The sequence below is a fragment of the Orcinus orca genome, chromosome 11 (assembly GCF_937001465.1).
Source record: "Orcinus orca chromosome 11, mOrcOrc1.1, whole genome shotgun sequence".
NCBI classification, from domain to species: domain Eukaryota; kingdom Metazoa; phylum Chordata; class Mammalia; order Artiodactyla; family Delphinidae; genus Orcinus; species Orcinus orca.
In genome coordinates, this window is record NC_064569.1 from 29,141,276 (window position 1) to 29,159,585 (window position 18,310).

An 18,310-nucleotide genomic window follows, 5' to 3' on the forward strand; every position below is an offset into this window, starting at 1 on the left:
TCTTAAAAACAGTTCAGATCACCTTTATGCATAGAACTGTTCATCATAGTTCTACAAAATGAAAACATGGAAACAGAATTTCAAAACTAAGAATTAGTAATTTTTTATTTCGCAAAGTATATTATTCTAATGCTATTAAAGTAATATATAAGGAGTGTGTAAAAAAACAAAGTCCATCAAAAGTATTTCCTTTAATGTTAAATGACCAAAAAGTGCCAGACATTTCAAAATCCAGTTGTGTTTGTGTGTTGGTATGTATGAAAACTGACAAGTAGAATATAATATTTATATTAAAAATCAAGTAGGTGAACATAGCCAAGACTACCTTATTAAACAGAAAAAAATGGAAAGAGTTACATTATTGAATATAAACACATATCGTGTTACCATCCTCTAAAATACAATTTTTGTACAATCTATACAATGTACATGTAGGATATATATACTCTGTAAAAGTTGCTTTTAAATGCTTTTGAGAGCTGTGGTTTTCCCTATTTTATCCTATTCTGATTCCACATTTTTCCAATATTGACCTCATATTGCATTTGTAATCAGAAATTTTTAAATAATAAAGTTGGAGTGAGCCTTAGTGCATCCTGCAGGCAGTTTCCCAGCAAGTACTGTGGACCTCAGTTAAGCAACATCCCAATGGGTGTTCCAGCCACTTCCCTGCGAGTTCAGGACCCACTCCACCTACCCCAAATGTAGCTCCCCATGAGTTTCCTCTACATATAGGAGGCAGTTCTCTGCTTGCTGGCATCCTCCTGTGGAACTTCAGTGAACTTCTCCACTATCTGCTGGGCTACAGCCATGTGCCACCAGGGGGTTCTGAGCCTCAGTTTGAGGTGGGGAGTGGTGTTTTGGGGGTGGGAGTGAGGGAGGAACTTTTGCACTGATATCACCCCTAAGAGTAGTGGCTGCTTTCTCTATTAGGTATTACTGCATTCTTTACTCCATTCACCTGTTACTAGGTATGAATTCTTTTGATAAACTGCACCCATTCCACGTACCGCATGGTTTATCTCCTGACTGAACCATGACTGAAAAATCAGCATTATTTACAGAAGAAGACAGATTGAAAGAATCCAACTGGTAAAATGTAAGGGTAATATTTAGGTCAAATGTGAGACACAGGGTAACATGAAAAAACTGTAAATGAAACCTTCCTCATTTGAGAAGAGAGTGAAAAAAATGTGACTTTGGATCTAATGACTAAGCTTCTAAAGAGGAAGAAACAAAATTATCTTACTAAACTAATTATACAAATCATTGCAACAGTTAGGCATAAAGGTAGTTTTTTCTTTTTTTTTTTGGAGTATAGTTGATTTACAATATTGTGTCAGTTTAGTTTCAGGTATACAGCAAAGTGATTCAGTTATACATATACACATATCTACTATTTTTCATATTCTTTTCCCATATAGCTTATTAGAGAATATTGAGTAGAGTTCCCTGTGCAATACAGTAGGTCCTTGTTGATTATCCATTTTATATATAGTAGTGTGTATATGTTAATCCCTACCTTAAAGGCAGTTTTTGAATTTACTTTTTTTTAATGTTTGTCTTTTTTAACATCTTTACTAGAGTATAATTGTTTACAGTGTTGTGTTAGTTTCTGCTGTATAACAAAGTGAATCAGCTATATACATACATATATCCCCTCTTGCGTCTCCCTCCCAACCTCCTTATTCCACTTCTCTAGGTGGTCGCAAAGCACCAAGCTGATCTGCCTGTGCCATGCAGCTGCTTCACACTAGCTATCTATTTTACATTTGGTAGTGTATATATGTCAGTGCTACTCTCTCACTTCGTCCCAGTTTACCATTCCCCCACACCATGTCCTCAAGACCATACTCTACGTCTGTGTCTTGATTCCTGGTCTGCCCCTAGGTTCATCAGAACCTTTTTTTTTTTTAGATTCCATATATATGTGTTAGCATATGGTCCTTGTTTTTCTCTTTCTGACTTACTTCGCTCTGTATGACAGACTCTAGGTCCATCCACCTCACTACAAATAACCCTATTTTGTTTCTTTTTATGGCTGAGTAACATTCCATTGTAAATATGTGCCACATCTTTTTTATCCATTCATCTGTCTATGGACACTTAGGTTGCTTCCACGTCCTGGCTATTGTAAATAGTGCTGCAATGAACATTGTGGTACATGACTCTTTTTGAATTATGGTTTTCTCAGGGTATATGCCCAGTAGTGGGATTGCTGGGTCATATGAGTTCTATTTTTAGCTTTTTAAGGAACCTCCACAGTGTTCTCCATAGTGGCTGTATCAATTCACATTCCCACCAACAGTGCAAGAGGGTTCCCTTTTCTCCACACCCTCTCCAGCATTTATGTTTGTAGATATTTTGACAATGGCCATTCTGACCAGGGTGGGGTGATACCTCACTGTAGTTTTGACTTGCATTTCTCTGATGATTAGTGATGTTGAGCATCCTTTCATGTGTTTGTTGGCAATCTGTATAACTTCTTTGGAGAAATGTTTGTTTAGGTCTTCTGCCCATTTTTGGATTCAGTTGTTTGTTTTTTTGATATTCAGCTACATGAGTTGCTTGTATATTTTGGAGATTAATCCTTTGTCAGTTGCTTCATTGGCATATATTTTCTCCCATTCTGAGGGTTGTCTTTTCATCTTGTTTATGGTTTCCTTTGCTGTTCAAAAGCTTTGAAGTTTCATTAGGTCCCATTTGTTTAGTTTTGTTTTTATTTCCATTTCTCTAGGAGGTGGGTCAAAAAGGATCTTGCTGTGATTTATGTCATAGAGTGTTCTTCCTATGTTTTCCTTTAAGAGTTTTATAGTGCCTGGCCTTACATTTATGTCTTTAATCCATTTAGAGTTTATTTTTGTGTATGGTGTTTGGGAGTGTTCTAATTTCATTCTTTTACATGTAGCTGTCCAGTTTTCCCAGCACCACTTATTGAAGAGGCTCTTTTCTCCATTGCATATTCTTGCCTCCTTTATCAAAGATAAGGTGATCATAGGTGCGTGGGTTTGTCTCAGGGCTTTCTATCTTGTTCCATTGATCTATATTTCTGTTTTTGTGCCAGTACCATACTGTCTTCATTACTGCAGCTTTGTAGTATAGTCTGAAGTCAGGAAGCCTGATTCCTCCAGCTCCATTTATCTTTCTCAAGATTGCTTTTGCTATTCGGGGTCTTTTGTGTTTCCATACAAATTGTGAATTTTTTGTTCTAGTTCTGTGAAGAATGCCACTGGTACTTTCATAGGGATTGCATTGAATCTGTAGATTGCTTTGGATAGTATAGTCATTTTCACAATGTTGATTCTTCCAATCCAAGAACATGGTATATCTCTCCATCTGTTTGTATCATCTTTCTTTCATCAGTGTCTTATAGTTTTCTGCATACAGGTCCTTTGTCTCCTTAGGTAGCTTTATTCATAGGTATTTTATTCTTTTTGTTGCAGTGGTAATGGGAGTGTTTCCTTAATTTATCTCTCGATTTTTCATCATTAGTGTATAGGAATGCAAGAGATTTCTGTGCATTTATTTTGTATCCTACTACTCTACCAAATTCATTGATTAGCTCTAGTAGTTTTCTGGTAGCATCTTTAGGATTCTCTATGCATAGTATCATGTCATCTGCAAATAGTGACAGCTTTACTTCTTCTTTTCCAATTTGGATTCCTTTTATTTCTTTTTTTTCCTCTGATTGCTGTGGCTAAAACTTCTAAAACTATGTTGAATAATAGTGGTGAGAGTGGGCAACCTTGTCTTGCTCCTGATCTTAGTGGAAATGGTTTCAGTTTTTCACCATTGAGAATGATGTTGGCTGTGGGTTTTTCATATTTGGCCTTTATTATTTTGAGGTAGGTTCCCTCTATGCCCACTTTATGGAGATTTTTTTTTTTTTTTTTTTTTGCTGTACATGGGCCTGTCACTGCTGTGGCCTCTCCCGTTGCAGAGCACAGCCTCCGGACAGGCAGGCTCAGCGGCCATGGCTCACGGGCCCAGCCGCTCTGTGGCATGTGGGATCTTCCCGGACCGGGGCACGAACCCGTGTCCCCTGCATCGGCAGGCAGACTCCCAATCACTGCGCCACCAGGGAAGCCCTATGGAGATTTTTTATCATAAATAGGTGTTGAATTTTGTCAAAACCTTTGTCTGCATCTACTGAGATGATCATGTGGTTTTTATCACTCAATTTAGTAACATGGTTTATCACATTGATTGATTTGCGTATATTGAAGAATCCTTGAATTCCTGGGATAAATCCCATGGGATCATGGTGTATGATACTTTTAATGTGCCGTTGGATTCTGTTTGCTAGTATTTTGTTGAAGATTTTTGCATCTATGTTCATCAGTGATATTGGCCTGTAGTTTTCTTTTTTTGTAACATCTTTGTCTGGTTTTGGTATCAGGGTGATGGTGGCCTCATAGAATCAGTTTGGGAGTGTTATTCCCTCTGCTATATTTTGGAAGAGTTTGAGAAGGATAGGTGTTAACTCTTCTCTAATTATTTGGTAGAATTCATCTCCGCAGCCATCTGGTACTGAGATTTTGTTTGTTGGAAGATTTTAAATCACAGTTTCAATTTCAGTGCTTGTGATTTGTCTGTTTATATTTTCTATTTCTTCCTGGTTCAGTCTCAGAAGGTTGTGCTTTTTTTAAGAATTTGTCCACTTCTTCCAGGTTGTCCATTTTATTGGCATATCGTTGCTTGTAGTAATCTCTCATGATCCTTTGTATTTCTGCAGTGTCATTTGTTACTTCTTTTTCATTTCTAATTCTATTGATTTGGGTCCTCTTCCTTTTTCCTTGATGAGTCTGGCTAATGGTTTATCAATTTGTTTATCTTCTCAAACAACAAGCTTTTAGTTTTATTGATCTTTGCTATTGTTTCCTTCATTTCTTTTTCATTTATTTCTGATCTGATCTGTATGATTTCTTTCTTTCTGCTAACTTTGGGACTTTTTGTGTGTGTGTGTTCTTCTTTCTCTAATTGCTTTACGTGTAAGGTTAGGTTGTTTACTTGAGATTTTTCTTGTTTCCTGAGGTAGGACTCTATTGCTATAAACTTTCCTCATAGAACTGCTTTTGCTGCATCCCATAGGTTTTGGGTCATCATGTTTTCATTGTCATTTGTTTCTAGGTATTTTTTGATTTCCTCTTTGATATCTTCAGTGATCCCTTGGTTATTTAGTAGCGTATTGTTTAGTCTCCATGTGCTTGTATTTTTTACAGTTTTTCTACTGTAATTGATATATTGTCTTATAGGGTTGTGGTAGGAAAAAATACTTGATATGATTTCAATTCTCTTAAATTTAGCAACATTTGAGTTGTCACTCATGATATGGTCTATTCTGGAGAATGTTCCATGAGCACTTGAGAAGAAAGTGTGTTCTGTTGTTTTGGGATGGAATGTCCAATAAATATCAACTGAGTCTATCTTGTCTAATGTGTCCTTTAAAGCTTGTGTTTCCTTATTTATTTTCATTTTGGATGACCTGTTCATTGGTGAAAGTGGGGTGTTAAAGTCCCCAACTATTTTTGTGTTACTGTCAATTTCCTGTTTTATGGCTGTTAGCATGTGCCTTATGTATTGGATTGATCCCTTGATCATTATGTAGTGTCCTTCTTTGTCTCTTGTAATAGTCTTTATTTTAAAGTCTATTTTGTGTGATATGAGAATTGCTACTCCAGCTTTCTTTTGAATTCCATTTGCATGGAATATCTTTTTCCATCCCCTCACTTTCAGTCTGTATGTTTCCCTAGGTCTGAGGTGGGTCTCTTGTAGATAGCATATGTACAGGCCTTGTTTTTGTAACCCTTCAGCCAGTATAGGTCTTTAGGTTGGAGCATGTAATCCATTTATTTGTTATTGTCAATATGTATGTTCCTATTACCCTTTTCTTAATTGTTTTGTTTTTGTTTTTGTGGGTCTTTACTTTTTCTAGTGTTTCCTGCCTAGAGAAGTTCCTTTAACATTTGTTGTAAAGCTGGTTTGGTGTTGCTGAATTCTATTAACTTTTGCTTATCTGTAAAGATTTTTATTTCTCCATAGAATCTGAATGAGATCCTTGCTGCATAGAGTAATCTTGGTTGTAGGTTTTCCCCTTTCATCACTTTAAATATGTCCTGCCACTTCCTCCTGGTTTGCAGAGTTTCTGCTGAAAAATTTGTTGTTTCTGTTGAAAAATTTCTTTGTTTCTGCTGAAAATTTGTTGCTTTTCCCTTGCTTTTAATATTTTTTCTTTGTATTTAAGTTTTGATAGTTTGATTAATATATGTCTTGCTGTGTTTCTCTTTGGGTTTATCCTGTATGGTACTCTCTGCTTCCTCGATTTAATTGACTATTTCCTTTCCCATGTTAGGGAAGTTTCGACTATAATTTCTTCAAAGTGTTTCTCAGACCCTTTCCTTTTCTCTCTTCTTCTTCTGGGACCCATATAATTCGGTCTGTTTAATGTTGTCCCAGAGGTCTCTGAGACTGTCCTCAATTCTTTTCATTCTTTTTTCTTTATCCTGCTCTGTGGCAGTTATTTCCACCATTTTATCTTCCAGCTCACTTTTCCATCTTCTGCCTCGGTTATTCTGTTATTGATTCCTTCTAGAGTATTTGTAATTTCAGTAACTGTGTTGATCATCAGTGTTTGTTTGCTCTTTAGTTCTTCTAGGTCCTCATTATATGTTTCTTGTATTTTCTCCCTTCTGTTTCCTGGATTTTGGATCACCTTTACTATCATTACTCTGAATTCTTTTCAGGTAGGTTGCCTATTTCATCTTCATTTATTTGGTCTTGTAGGTTTTTACCTTGCTCCTTCAACAACATATTTTTTTGTTTCCTTTTTTTGGGGGGGTGCTTTTGTATTCCTGTCTTACAGGTTGTTTGTCATGAGTCATCCAACACTGGAGTTTGTAGGCACTTGGATAGAGCTGGGTCTTGGTGCTGAGATGAGGACTTCCGGGAGGCCTCACTCCGATTGATATTCCCTGGGCTCTGGGGTTCTCTGGAAGCTTCATGGAACAGTAAAAAAAAAAAAAAAAAAAAAAAAGGAAGAAAGAAAATAAGGAGCAGTACAATATCAAAGAATAAAAAACAAAATAAAATTAGAAAGATAAAAAATCTATTAGGATAAATAAAACTATAATTGAAACAACTGCAACAAGGTAAAATAAATACACAACAGAAAAAAGAAAAAAAAATTGGGGGGGGGGGGAACAAGCCAAAAGGAAAAATCACTAACAAAATATAAAGAATAAAATAAAATTAGAAAAATAAAAGATTTATTATGAAAAATAAAAATATAAAAGAATCAACAATAATGAATCAACAAGGTAAAACATAACCCCAATCTGACAGAGCAAAAAGAAATAGAAGAAAATAAAAGAAAAACAGCCTTGGCTATGTGGGTGGAGTTTGGGGGGGGAACTTAGGCTGGGGCGGTGTTTAGGGTGGGTGGGTGACTTTTGAGTGTGGGGCGGGACCTACATGGGGCGATCTCCAAGTGTGGGACGGGGCCTAGGTGCGTGGGTGGGGGGTGACTTTCAAGTGCGGGGTGGGGCCTCTGCTTAGGACCTGAGCAGAAGGGGAGAGGCAGCACGTGGAAAGGAGGGCCTCTGGACTGTGGGCTTCCGGAGTTTGGAGGTAGGACCCTGCGTGAGGGTGTGTGGGTGGGGTTTAGGCCAAGCTCATTGGAGGGGGTCTCTGAGTGTAGAGGTATGGCCCTGGGTGGGGGTGTAGGGGCGGGGCTTGGGCTCTGTGCTGCAGGAGGGAGGCTCCGAATGCAGAGCATTAGGCCTGGGAGCCCAACAGGCTTCCTGGTGCTTAAGTGTACAGGGAAAGCACCAGCCGTGTTCCCTTCCCTTCCTTCGTGACCCTCCCCCATGGTCTCCCCCCATCGCTGCTGGACCCCTATCTGTGAGTGGGTCTCGCTGGGTGTAGGAACTCCTCCCCTCCACCAGCCGCCCCTCAGGGGTGCCAGTCCCAGAGGTCTGGCCTTTACTTTTGATCACCCTTCCCTCCCTCCCACTCCCTCAGGACATGCGTGGCTGGAGGGGCCCAGGTGGTGGGCAGGGGAAACCTGGCCATGCTCCCTTTTGATCTTCTTCCCTCCCAGTGGTCCTCCAATTTCCCCCTTCTGGCATGGGATCCCTTCCCCTCCCCCAGCCACCCCTCAGGGGGGCCAGTCCTGACTCGCCTCCACTTCTCCTCCTCCCTCGCTCCCCCCATGCCCCACATCCTACCCAGTCACTGGGGGTTCCTCCCATCCCCTTAGGTGTCCGTGGCCCCCACCATTGCCTGGTAGGTACCCTAGTTGTGAGGAGATGCAAATTTTGTGTCCTCCTAGTACACCATCTTGACTCCACCCTTCTCTCATAGCTACTTGATCAATCTGTCCTGCATGAAAAAAAATCACAACTCCATAAAAATCAAACAGAAGAAGAAATTTATTAATATTGAATTAGAGTAAAATGGTTGAAACACCAGCTCCAGTTCCAGGGGTCAGGGATCACCAAGGCACGTGATGCTCTGGTGTTGAGGCCACGTGTGCATTTACTTGACAACCAACAGCTTTCAAGATCTTTCCGCACCGTTCATCCCTAAGTCTACCAACCAATTCCACTGCCCTTCGTGGGGCAAAAACTGTCTCTTAACATATTACATTTTTTTTTTTTTTTGCGGTACGCGGGCCTCTCACCGTTGCGGCCTCTCCCGTTGTGGAGCACAGGCTCTGGACGTGCAGGCTCAGCGGCCATGGCTCACGGGCCCAGCCACTCCGCGGCATGTGGTATCCTCCCAGACCGGGGCACGAACCCATGTCTCCTGCACCGACAGGCGGACTCTCAACCACTGCGCCACCAGGGAAGCCCACACATTACATTTTAAGGCACAAATTATTCATTATAAACTGGAAGCCACTTTAAGAAATCTATCAAAAGATAGATTTTATGGTTGAAAATATGTCTGTGAATTTATATTAGGTCTCCAAAGTAATCAAAAAGAAAGAGGATGTCAAGTGAGTTCTCAAAGAAACAATTTTTCTTGTCATTCAAATTTTCAAAATTCATGTGTGTGTTCTTCTGAGCCAGTAAAATAAGTAAAATGAATTCTCCTGTTCCATTTATGAAATCTCTTCCTCAAATTTTGACATAATGAATTAATTTAATTCATCCTCAAGGCAATTTCAAGGTTTTCACTGTAAATTCCTTAAAGCAGAACTCAAATTTCATGGATTTCTATAAAACAAGGACTTTTTTTGGATCAAAATACTCCTAGAGCTATATACTAGTACAAAGCATTACACATTATTTGTTTATATACACTTTCTATACAGTGTCACTAAAGAACTTTGAAATCGTGGTTTCCATATTTCCCATTTTATTTAATTTTTCCACACAGTTTCACTGTTTGTTTTTTCCCTGAGTGTGAATTTTACATAAATTTTATTGAAAAATTATTTTAAAAGGAATTTAGAAAGAATTCATTCATGCACCTCCCACTCCCAACTGTACAAAGAAAAAATTTCTTTCTCTTGATTTGATTCTAAGAAATGGCATGATAATCTTAAACTTTTCCTTTCAAATCCAGTCCTTGTGCAAATTCAAGCTCAATATATTTACAACATGAAGCAAGATATGAACTAACTTCACATTTTCAAAACAGATAATCTTTTCTGCATGGTTTTTTTCTCTGTAAGGATTTAGAGTTAGTACCCATGATCATTAAAAAATATATATATATATATATGTGTGTGTATATATATATACAAATTTTGTATATATATACAAAAAATATATATATTTGTATGTTGTATATATATATATATATGAAACTCAGCATTCTTATTCAAAAAAGTGTTCATACAAAAACCTGCCACTCAACTAGATGACAGTTTTGTAAGTCGCTTCTTTCTTTTTTTGACAACCTATTTATCCTACTATTTAAAATCCTTGAAGGAAGGCTTGCCATAAATGATAGTGTATTTCAAAGGTCATGTAATTTGTAATTTGTCATTCTTCATTTTGCAGGACATGGTTCATGATGTAAACAACACATGAGCAATATATTAACATGTTTTGCTGTCTTTCGGCGTGAATAGATTTTTCTCTTAATTTTGATGACAGTCAAGGCAAACTATACATTGTTCTGGTCAACTATGGGTTGTAAAGAAGAAGATATGTATTAAATTGTATATGTTGTTATGCTTTGGTATCTCTAATTGCTGTGCCTTGTTTGTTTGGTAGAGGTAGACTCTAAACTTCTAGAAAGAAACATACTTTTGATTATTCATTCATTCATTCATTCTTTTAAATACTCATCAATTCTGTCAAAGTGCTTATATTAAATGCCTAATAAATTCAAGAAAGAAATGATTTAGGTAACAGATGATGAAAACTGTGGAATAGTTTCTACTTTTGTGAAACTCATGGAAAAGCAAGAGAAGCAAACAAGCAATCATGTGAATGTGAGTTTTTTTTGTATGTGTGCTGTCAGGATGGCCTGCTTGCCAGACAGTCCTCTATTACCCTGTTTGTGGTGCTGACAGAGGAGGATTCCCATGCCCATTATATATTTCTCACCTTAGTGCCTCATATGAAGTAGAGAGGGCAGATCCTTCTTTGCGGGCTATGGTCAGACATGTGACTCAAGCTTAACCAAATGCACATTCACCCTTTCTATGTGGCTTTTCAAAGTGGGACATTTGGCTCAAGAATTGGGAGAGTTTTGTTTTGTTGTGTCATTACTATCATGACAGCAGTAATTGCCCTGGTAGCTCTAGCATGGCACCTGTGATCTTGGCAGAGGGACTGCTGGTGACATCTTGAATAGTATAAAGCTGTTGCATGTCCTTACCCTTAATTTCTGCTTTCCAGCATCCATGGACATGTGCCTTGTTATAATTTCAGTATTGCTGTCTCTCATTGATTCTATGAGGCTTTAATTTATATCTACTCCTAATGTATCTCCCTCTCCCACCTGCCAAAACACAAACAAACAAACACACACAGCTAGGGTCAGAAAGAACAGCTCAAATGTCCTTCACAGCTTAAAATAAAACTTATTGAACAATAGTTTATGTCCCCAAAGAGTGAAATTAAGATAAAAAGAACAGAATTTCTGTCCATGTGGGTACAGCATAACAGTCAAATGCACTTTGATTTCATATTTTTTTGACCTATTTTGTCTTTCATTAAAACATGTAAAACACTCAGAGTAGGGCTTGGTGAGTAGTAATCATATGTCAGTATGAGCTATTTTATTATACAAAGGGGTGGAGCATAGAGGTTAAGAGCCCAGGTTATGGTTCTACACTGACTTTATTCATAAACTAGCTCTTCCATTTACACATCTGTGTGACCTTGGGCAAGTTACTTGGAAAGGTTACTTAACATCTCTGTGCCTGAGTTTCTTCATAGGTGAAATAAGGCTCATAATAGTATCATTCAAGACTGAGACTGATAATCCCAGCAATATTTATAGAAAAGTCTTGTCATATATTAAGCTCTCATGGAGTGTTATCTGTTTCTAGCTTCATCTAATTTCATGTCCATTTTCACAATAAATCCACTGAAATTTAATAATTATGTTTTTTATATATATATATATATATATATATACACTCTCTTCTTAATAATGAAAGGATTTATAGCTTTTCATGTTCTCTTTGAGTAAATGTTTAGTATATTTTATATACTTTGTTATGTTTGGTTCTGTAAGTACTTAATTTCTAAATAGGCATTGTAATTTTGCTTTCTTTCAGAGTAATTAGAGCTATTTAAATGAGTTCTATATTATAATTTCCTACTTGTTATTGTGTTATTAAGCTTATTAATTTCTCAAGTTATTGCACTGAGGCCAGAAACTGGTTTTTTTCTATTTTTAATAACTGATTAAAGTTTATTGCTTTGAGAACATAAATTTTGAACGTTTTTCAGATATTTGGGAGCTCTTTGCATGTCTATTTAGTCTAATTTTAAATTTCAGTATAAACCTATTAATTCAGACTTGTACTTATACTCTTCAAAATCGATATCATTTTTAAAGTTTTCTATGGACTTGCTTAAAATCATTTTGAGAGATGAGTTAAAGATTTCCACTTACATTATAAGACCAATATTAATCATCTTCTCATTATTCTAAAAGTGTTTGCTATTCATATTATTATATATTCTTTGTGGATCATGAATTTGTCCATTTTAATATTGATATTGCCCATCCTCCTTTTTTCTGGTTATTGTTGGTATTTATTTGTTTGCTTTTATCAAGTAAAGAAGGGTCTCTTCACTATTTGCCAGTCAAAATCTCTTCAGAACAGACAAGCTGTACTGGAAAGGAATAAAACCCAGGGTCATAGGCTTATTCCAAGTATCAGAGAATAGTCATGTTCTCTCCAAGTATTCTTTTCTTTAATTGAAGTATATTTGATTTACAATATTGTGTTAGTTTCAGGTGTACAGCAAAGTGATTCCGTTATACATTTGTATGAATAAATTAATATATATTCTTTTTTCTCAGTTCTTTTCCATTATAGGTTATTATGTGATACTGAATATATTTCCCTATGCTAGACAGTAAATCTTTGTTGTTTATCTATTTTATATATGGTCTCTCCAAGTATTCATTTAAGCACATGCCTGGCAGCCATGCCCAGTCAGTCTCTCCTTGACCCAGATAGGAGTTTTCCAGATTGACATCACCAACAGGTTTGACTTTATTTATGGCTATGCATACTCAGTGAAAAATGAAAATGCAGTGCTGCTTATTCAAAAATTCTTCAGAATTTCAAGATGGCAACAATAGAGCATTAAACCAAGTGTGTAGTCCTTCTGTCTGGGTCTGAGTGGATGCACTAGGTGCATGCCCATAAATCTGGCTCTTCTTGTACCTTCTTTTTCAATGGTAATGTTTCCATCTCCTACTTCAGCCACTTTGGGAGAAACATGGGGGAAAAAACAGGAATTAATTTTTTTCTTGCAATCACTGATTTTCAATTTTAACATAGAATGGAATAAAATCCATGGAGCTAAAGACACAGTTGAAGTTCAGCAGTCATAATAAACCACTAAGGTATTATATACTTCTGATTTTATAGTGTATACAGGATTATTTTTTGTAACGCATCTCCAGATTAAGGAATTTAAATAATTTAAGTCAAAATTATGTTTGGGATTTAAAGAATATATTTAAGAATGCATAAAATTTGCCTTTTATCCTTATCTGTAATTTTATTCTATTTTTACTCTCAATATTAACTTACAAGGTTTTTTCTTAGTTATATAATTTTTTACATTTTAGTAATGTGATATTCCTTATTGTTATTCATTTGAGTTTTATTCCAAAAACTCTGTTGTATTGATGACAATGATGGTGATTGATGATGGGGGAATAAAATGTACTTTATCCATGAATTATTTGTCTTAAGATTATCTATATGTAAACATCAATGACTCTAAGAGTTAGTTATGAAGTTCATAAATTAATCATTTACCGTTTACTCATTATGTTATTTTTGTTGATATAATTCTATTGATAAATGAATCTGTTGCAATTTCAAAGCTAGAAAAAATGTATTGCCACTTCTTCTCAATGTAAGTGTATTACTTAATTTTTAAATCCAAATGCATCATAATTCAAAGTTAATTGCAGAGACTTTTTGTTAAATTATCCCAACTTATCTTGCTCTTTGTATTTATAAGCTCTTTAATATTGCATGTACTCAAGATATCAAAGTAGCCTTAAAAACTTATTACAAATGATAGCTTTTTTACTTAGATTAATCTGCTACTATGATACAAAGGGTGTTTTATTAAATATTCATTTTCTTCTATCAGCACTGATACTAGTAATTTAAGTTTGGCTATAGAGTAATCAATTAAAGTAAAGCATGCTGTGTGAACACTAAACCTAACACATTAATTTAGTCTATTTTGACTACTCCTGCTGTCTTGCAAATCATTCCTATGGTTACAACACATTTATCAAAGTTTCTAATAGAAAAACATTCCATGATGGCAAGACCTATACTAAATAAATATAAGATTTATGGATAATAAAAATATTTAGATTTAATTTCGTAAATTAAGTGACATTTTCCTAATATCACAGAACACATACAATAAAAATGAGCTAAATACACTAAAATTTTGTTTAAATTATTGTGGAAAAATGACTGTGTAAGGTTAATCATAGAAGGTGTACAAATGATTATACAAGAAGAGCATAAAATTTAATTAACTCTGTGATAAATTAAGGATAGTGAACAGGCAAGTGACATCTTAGAGCTGGCATATAAGTGAAATTGTGTCCAAGTGTCACCTTGGTTGGAGCTTTTTCATATTCCTAGTAAGCAGGTGTCATTATTTCAACAGAATAAAAGGACAAGAAACTTTACAATGTTGTCTGAACTTTGGAATCACTATTGCAAATCCTTAAAATGATAGCATAAATGTGACTTTGATAAATGTACTTGTAGGGAATTTAACTTTACCCTAAAGAGGTCTGGCCTTTGCCTTTGCTCTCAGGGAGATATATCCTTTGGAAGGTCATGCCTGACAGGAGCATCTTTGTATAGGGGTCTGACCACACCAGATTAAGGTAGGGGTTGACCAGGATAGAAAGACCAACAATGTGATACAGAGTAGGGCTTTGGGTCATACAATATCACTTGAAATGGAGACTGAGATCAACCAGGGGGCAAGTGGAACCCCAGTAGCGACTGAATACTGAAGCTGAATACTGGGGTGAGCTTCCCTGGTTCATAGTGCTGAAACCTTAGGGTACTGTCGCACAAGGATACCAGGAAAGCAACACCTCCTGATTCCACAGAGAGTCAATCAAGTCCAGGAAGCACAGAGAGTCCAATAGGATACTATCAGAGAAACACACCAAGACACATATTAATCAAACTATCAAAAATTAAATACAAAGAAAATATATTAAAAGCAGGAAGGGAAAAGCAACAAATAAATACAAGGGAATCCCCAAAAGGTTAACAGCTGATCTTTCAGCAGAAACTCTGCAGGCCAGATGGGAATGGTATGACATTTAAAGTGATGAAAGGGAAAAACATACAACGAAGATTACTCTACCCAGCAAGGATCTCATTCAGATTTGATAGAGAAATTAAAACCTTTACAGACAACCAAAAGCTAAGAGAATTCAGCAACAACAAACCAGCTTTACAAAAAATGCGAAAGGAACTTCTCTAGGCAAGAAACACAAGAGAAGGAAAATACCTACAATAACAAACCCCAAACAATTAAGAAACTGGTAATAGGAACATACATATCGATAACTACCTTAAATGTAAATGGTTTAGATGCTCCAACCAAAAGACTTAGACTGGCTGAATGTATACAAAAACAGGACCCATATATGCTGTCTACAAGAGACCCACTTCAGACTGAGGGACACATACAGACTGAAAGTGAGGGGATGGAAAAAGATATTCCATGCAAATGGAAATCAAAAGAAAGCTGGAGTAGCAATTCTCGTATCAGACAAAATAGACTTTAAAATAAAGACTATTACAAGAGAGAAAGAAGGACACTACAAATGAGCAAGGGATGAATCTAACAGGAAGATATAAAAATTGTAAATATTTATGCACCCAACATAGGAGCACCTCAATACATAAGGCAAATGCAAACAGCCATAAAAGGGAAAATCGACAGTAACACAATAATAGTAGCACTTTAACACCCCACTTTTACAAATGGACAGATGATCCAAAATGAAAATAAATAATGAAGGAAACACAAGCCTTAAATGATACATTAAACAAGATGGACTTAATTGATATTTATAGGACATTCCATCCAGAAACCACAGAATACACTTTCTTCTCAAATGCTCATGGAACATTCTCCAGGATAGATTATATCTTGGGTCACAAATCAAGCATTTGTAAATTTAAGAAAATTGAAATCATATCAAGTATCTTTTCTAACCACAATGCTATGAGACTAGATATCAATTACAGGAAAAAAATCTATAAAAAATACAAACACATGGAGGCTAAACAATACACTACTAAATAACCAATAGATCACTGAAGAAATCAAAGAGGAAATCAAAAAATACCTAGAAACAAATGACAATGAAAACACGATGACCCAAAACCTATGGGATGTAGCAAAAGCAGCTCTAAGAGGGAAGTATATAGCGATACAATCCTACCACAAGAAAGAAGAAACATCTCAAATAAGAAACCTAACCTTACACCTAAAGAAATTAGACAAAGAACCAAAAAAACCCCAAAGTTAGCAGAAGGAAAGAAATCATAAAGATCAAATCAGAAATAAATGAAAAAAAAATGAAGGAAACAATAGCAAAGATCAATAAAACGAAAACCTTGTTCTTTGTGAAGATAAAATTGATAAACAATAGCCAGACTCATGAAGAAAAAAAGGGAAAAGACTCAAAATATAGAATTAGAAATGAAAAAGGAGAAGTAACAACTGACACTGCAGAAATATAAAGGATCATGAGAGATTACTAGAAGCTACTCTATGCCAATAAAATGGACAACCTGGAAGAAATGGACAAATTCTTAGAAAAGCACAACCTTCCGAGACTGAACCAGGAAGAAATAGAAAATATAAACAGACCAATCACAAATACTGAAATTGAAACTGTGATTAAAAATCTTCCAACAAACAAAAGCCCAAGACCAGATGGCTTCAGAGGCGAATTCTATCAAACATTTAGAGAAGAATTAACACCTGTCTTTCTCAAACTCTTCCAAAATATAGCAGAAGGAGGAACACTCCTAAACTCATTCTATGAGGCCACCATCACCCTGATACCAAAACCAGACAAAGATTTCACAAAAAAAGAAAACTACAGGCCAATACCACTAAGAAATTTAGATGCAAAAATCCTCAACAAAATACTAGCAATCAGAATCCAACAGCATACTAAAAGGATCATAAAGCATGATCGAGTGGGGTGCAAGGATTCTTCAATATACGCAAATCAATCAATGTGATAAATCATATTAACAAAATGAAGGAGAAAAACCGTAGGATCATCTCAATAGATGCAGAAAAGGCTTTGGCAAAATTCAACACCCATTTATGAAAAAAACCCTCCAGAAAGTAGGCATAGAGGGAACTTACCTCAACATAATAAAGGCCATATATGAAAAACCCACAGCCAACATCGTTCTCAATGGTGAAAAACTGAAATCATTTCCACTAAGATCAGGAAAAAGACAAGGTTGCCCACTCTCACCACTATTATTCAACATAGTTTTGGAAGTTTTAACCAGAGCAATCTAAGAAGAAAAAGAACTAAAAGGAATCCAAATTGGAAAAGAGGCAGTAAAACTGTCACTGTTTGCAGATGACATTACACTATACACAGAGAATCCTAAAGATGCTACCAGAAAACTACTAGAGCTAATCAATGAATTTGGTAAAGTAGCAGGATACAAAATTAATGCTCAGAAATCTCTTGCATTCCTATACACTAATGATATAAAATCTGAAAGTGAAATGAAGGAAACACTCCCATTTACCATTGCAACAAAAAGAATAAAATACCTAGGAAAAAACCTAAGGAAACAAAAGAGTTGTATGCAGAAAACTATAAGACACTGATGAAAGAAATTAAAGATGATACAAACTGTTGGAGAGATAAACCATGTTCTTAGATTGGAAGAATCAACATTGCAAAAATGACTCTACTACCCAAAGCAATCTACAGATTCAATGCAATCCCTATCAAACTACCAATGGTATTTTTCACAGAACTAGAACAAAAAATTTCACAATTTATATGGAAACACAAAAGACCCCAAATAGCCAAAGCAACCTTGAGAAAGAAAAATGGAGCTGGAGGAATCAGGCTCCCTTCTTCAGACTACACTCAAAGTTACAGTAGTCAAGACAGTATGGTACTGGCACAAAAACAGAAATCAAGATCAATGGAACAGGATAGAAAGCCCAGAGGTGACCCACGCACATATGGTCACCTTATTTCTGATAAAGGAGGCAAGGATACACAATGGAGAAAAGACAGCCTCTTCAATAAGTAGTGCTGGGAAAACTGGACAGCTACATGTAAAAGAATGAAATTAGAAAACTACCTTAAACCATACACAAAAATAAACTCAAAATGGATTAAAGACCTAAATGTAAGGCCAGACACTATAAAACCCTTAGAGGTAAACATAGGGAGAACAGTCTATGACATAAATCACAGCAAGATCCTTTCAGACCCACCTCCTAGAGTAATGGAAATAAAAAGAAAAATAAACAAATGGGATCTAATGAAACTTAAAATATTTTGCACAGCAAAAGAAACCATAAAGAAGATGAAAAGA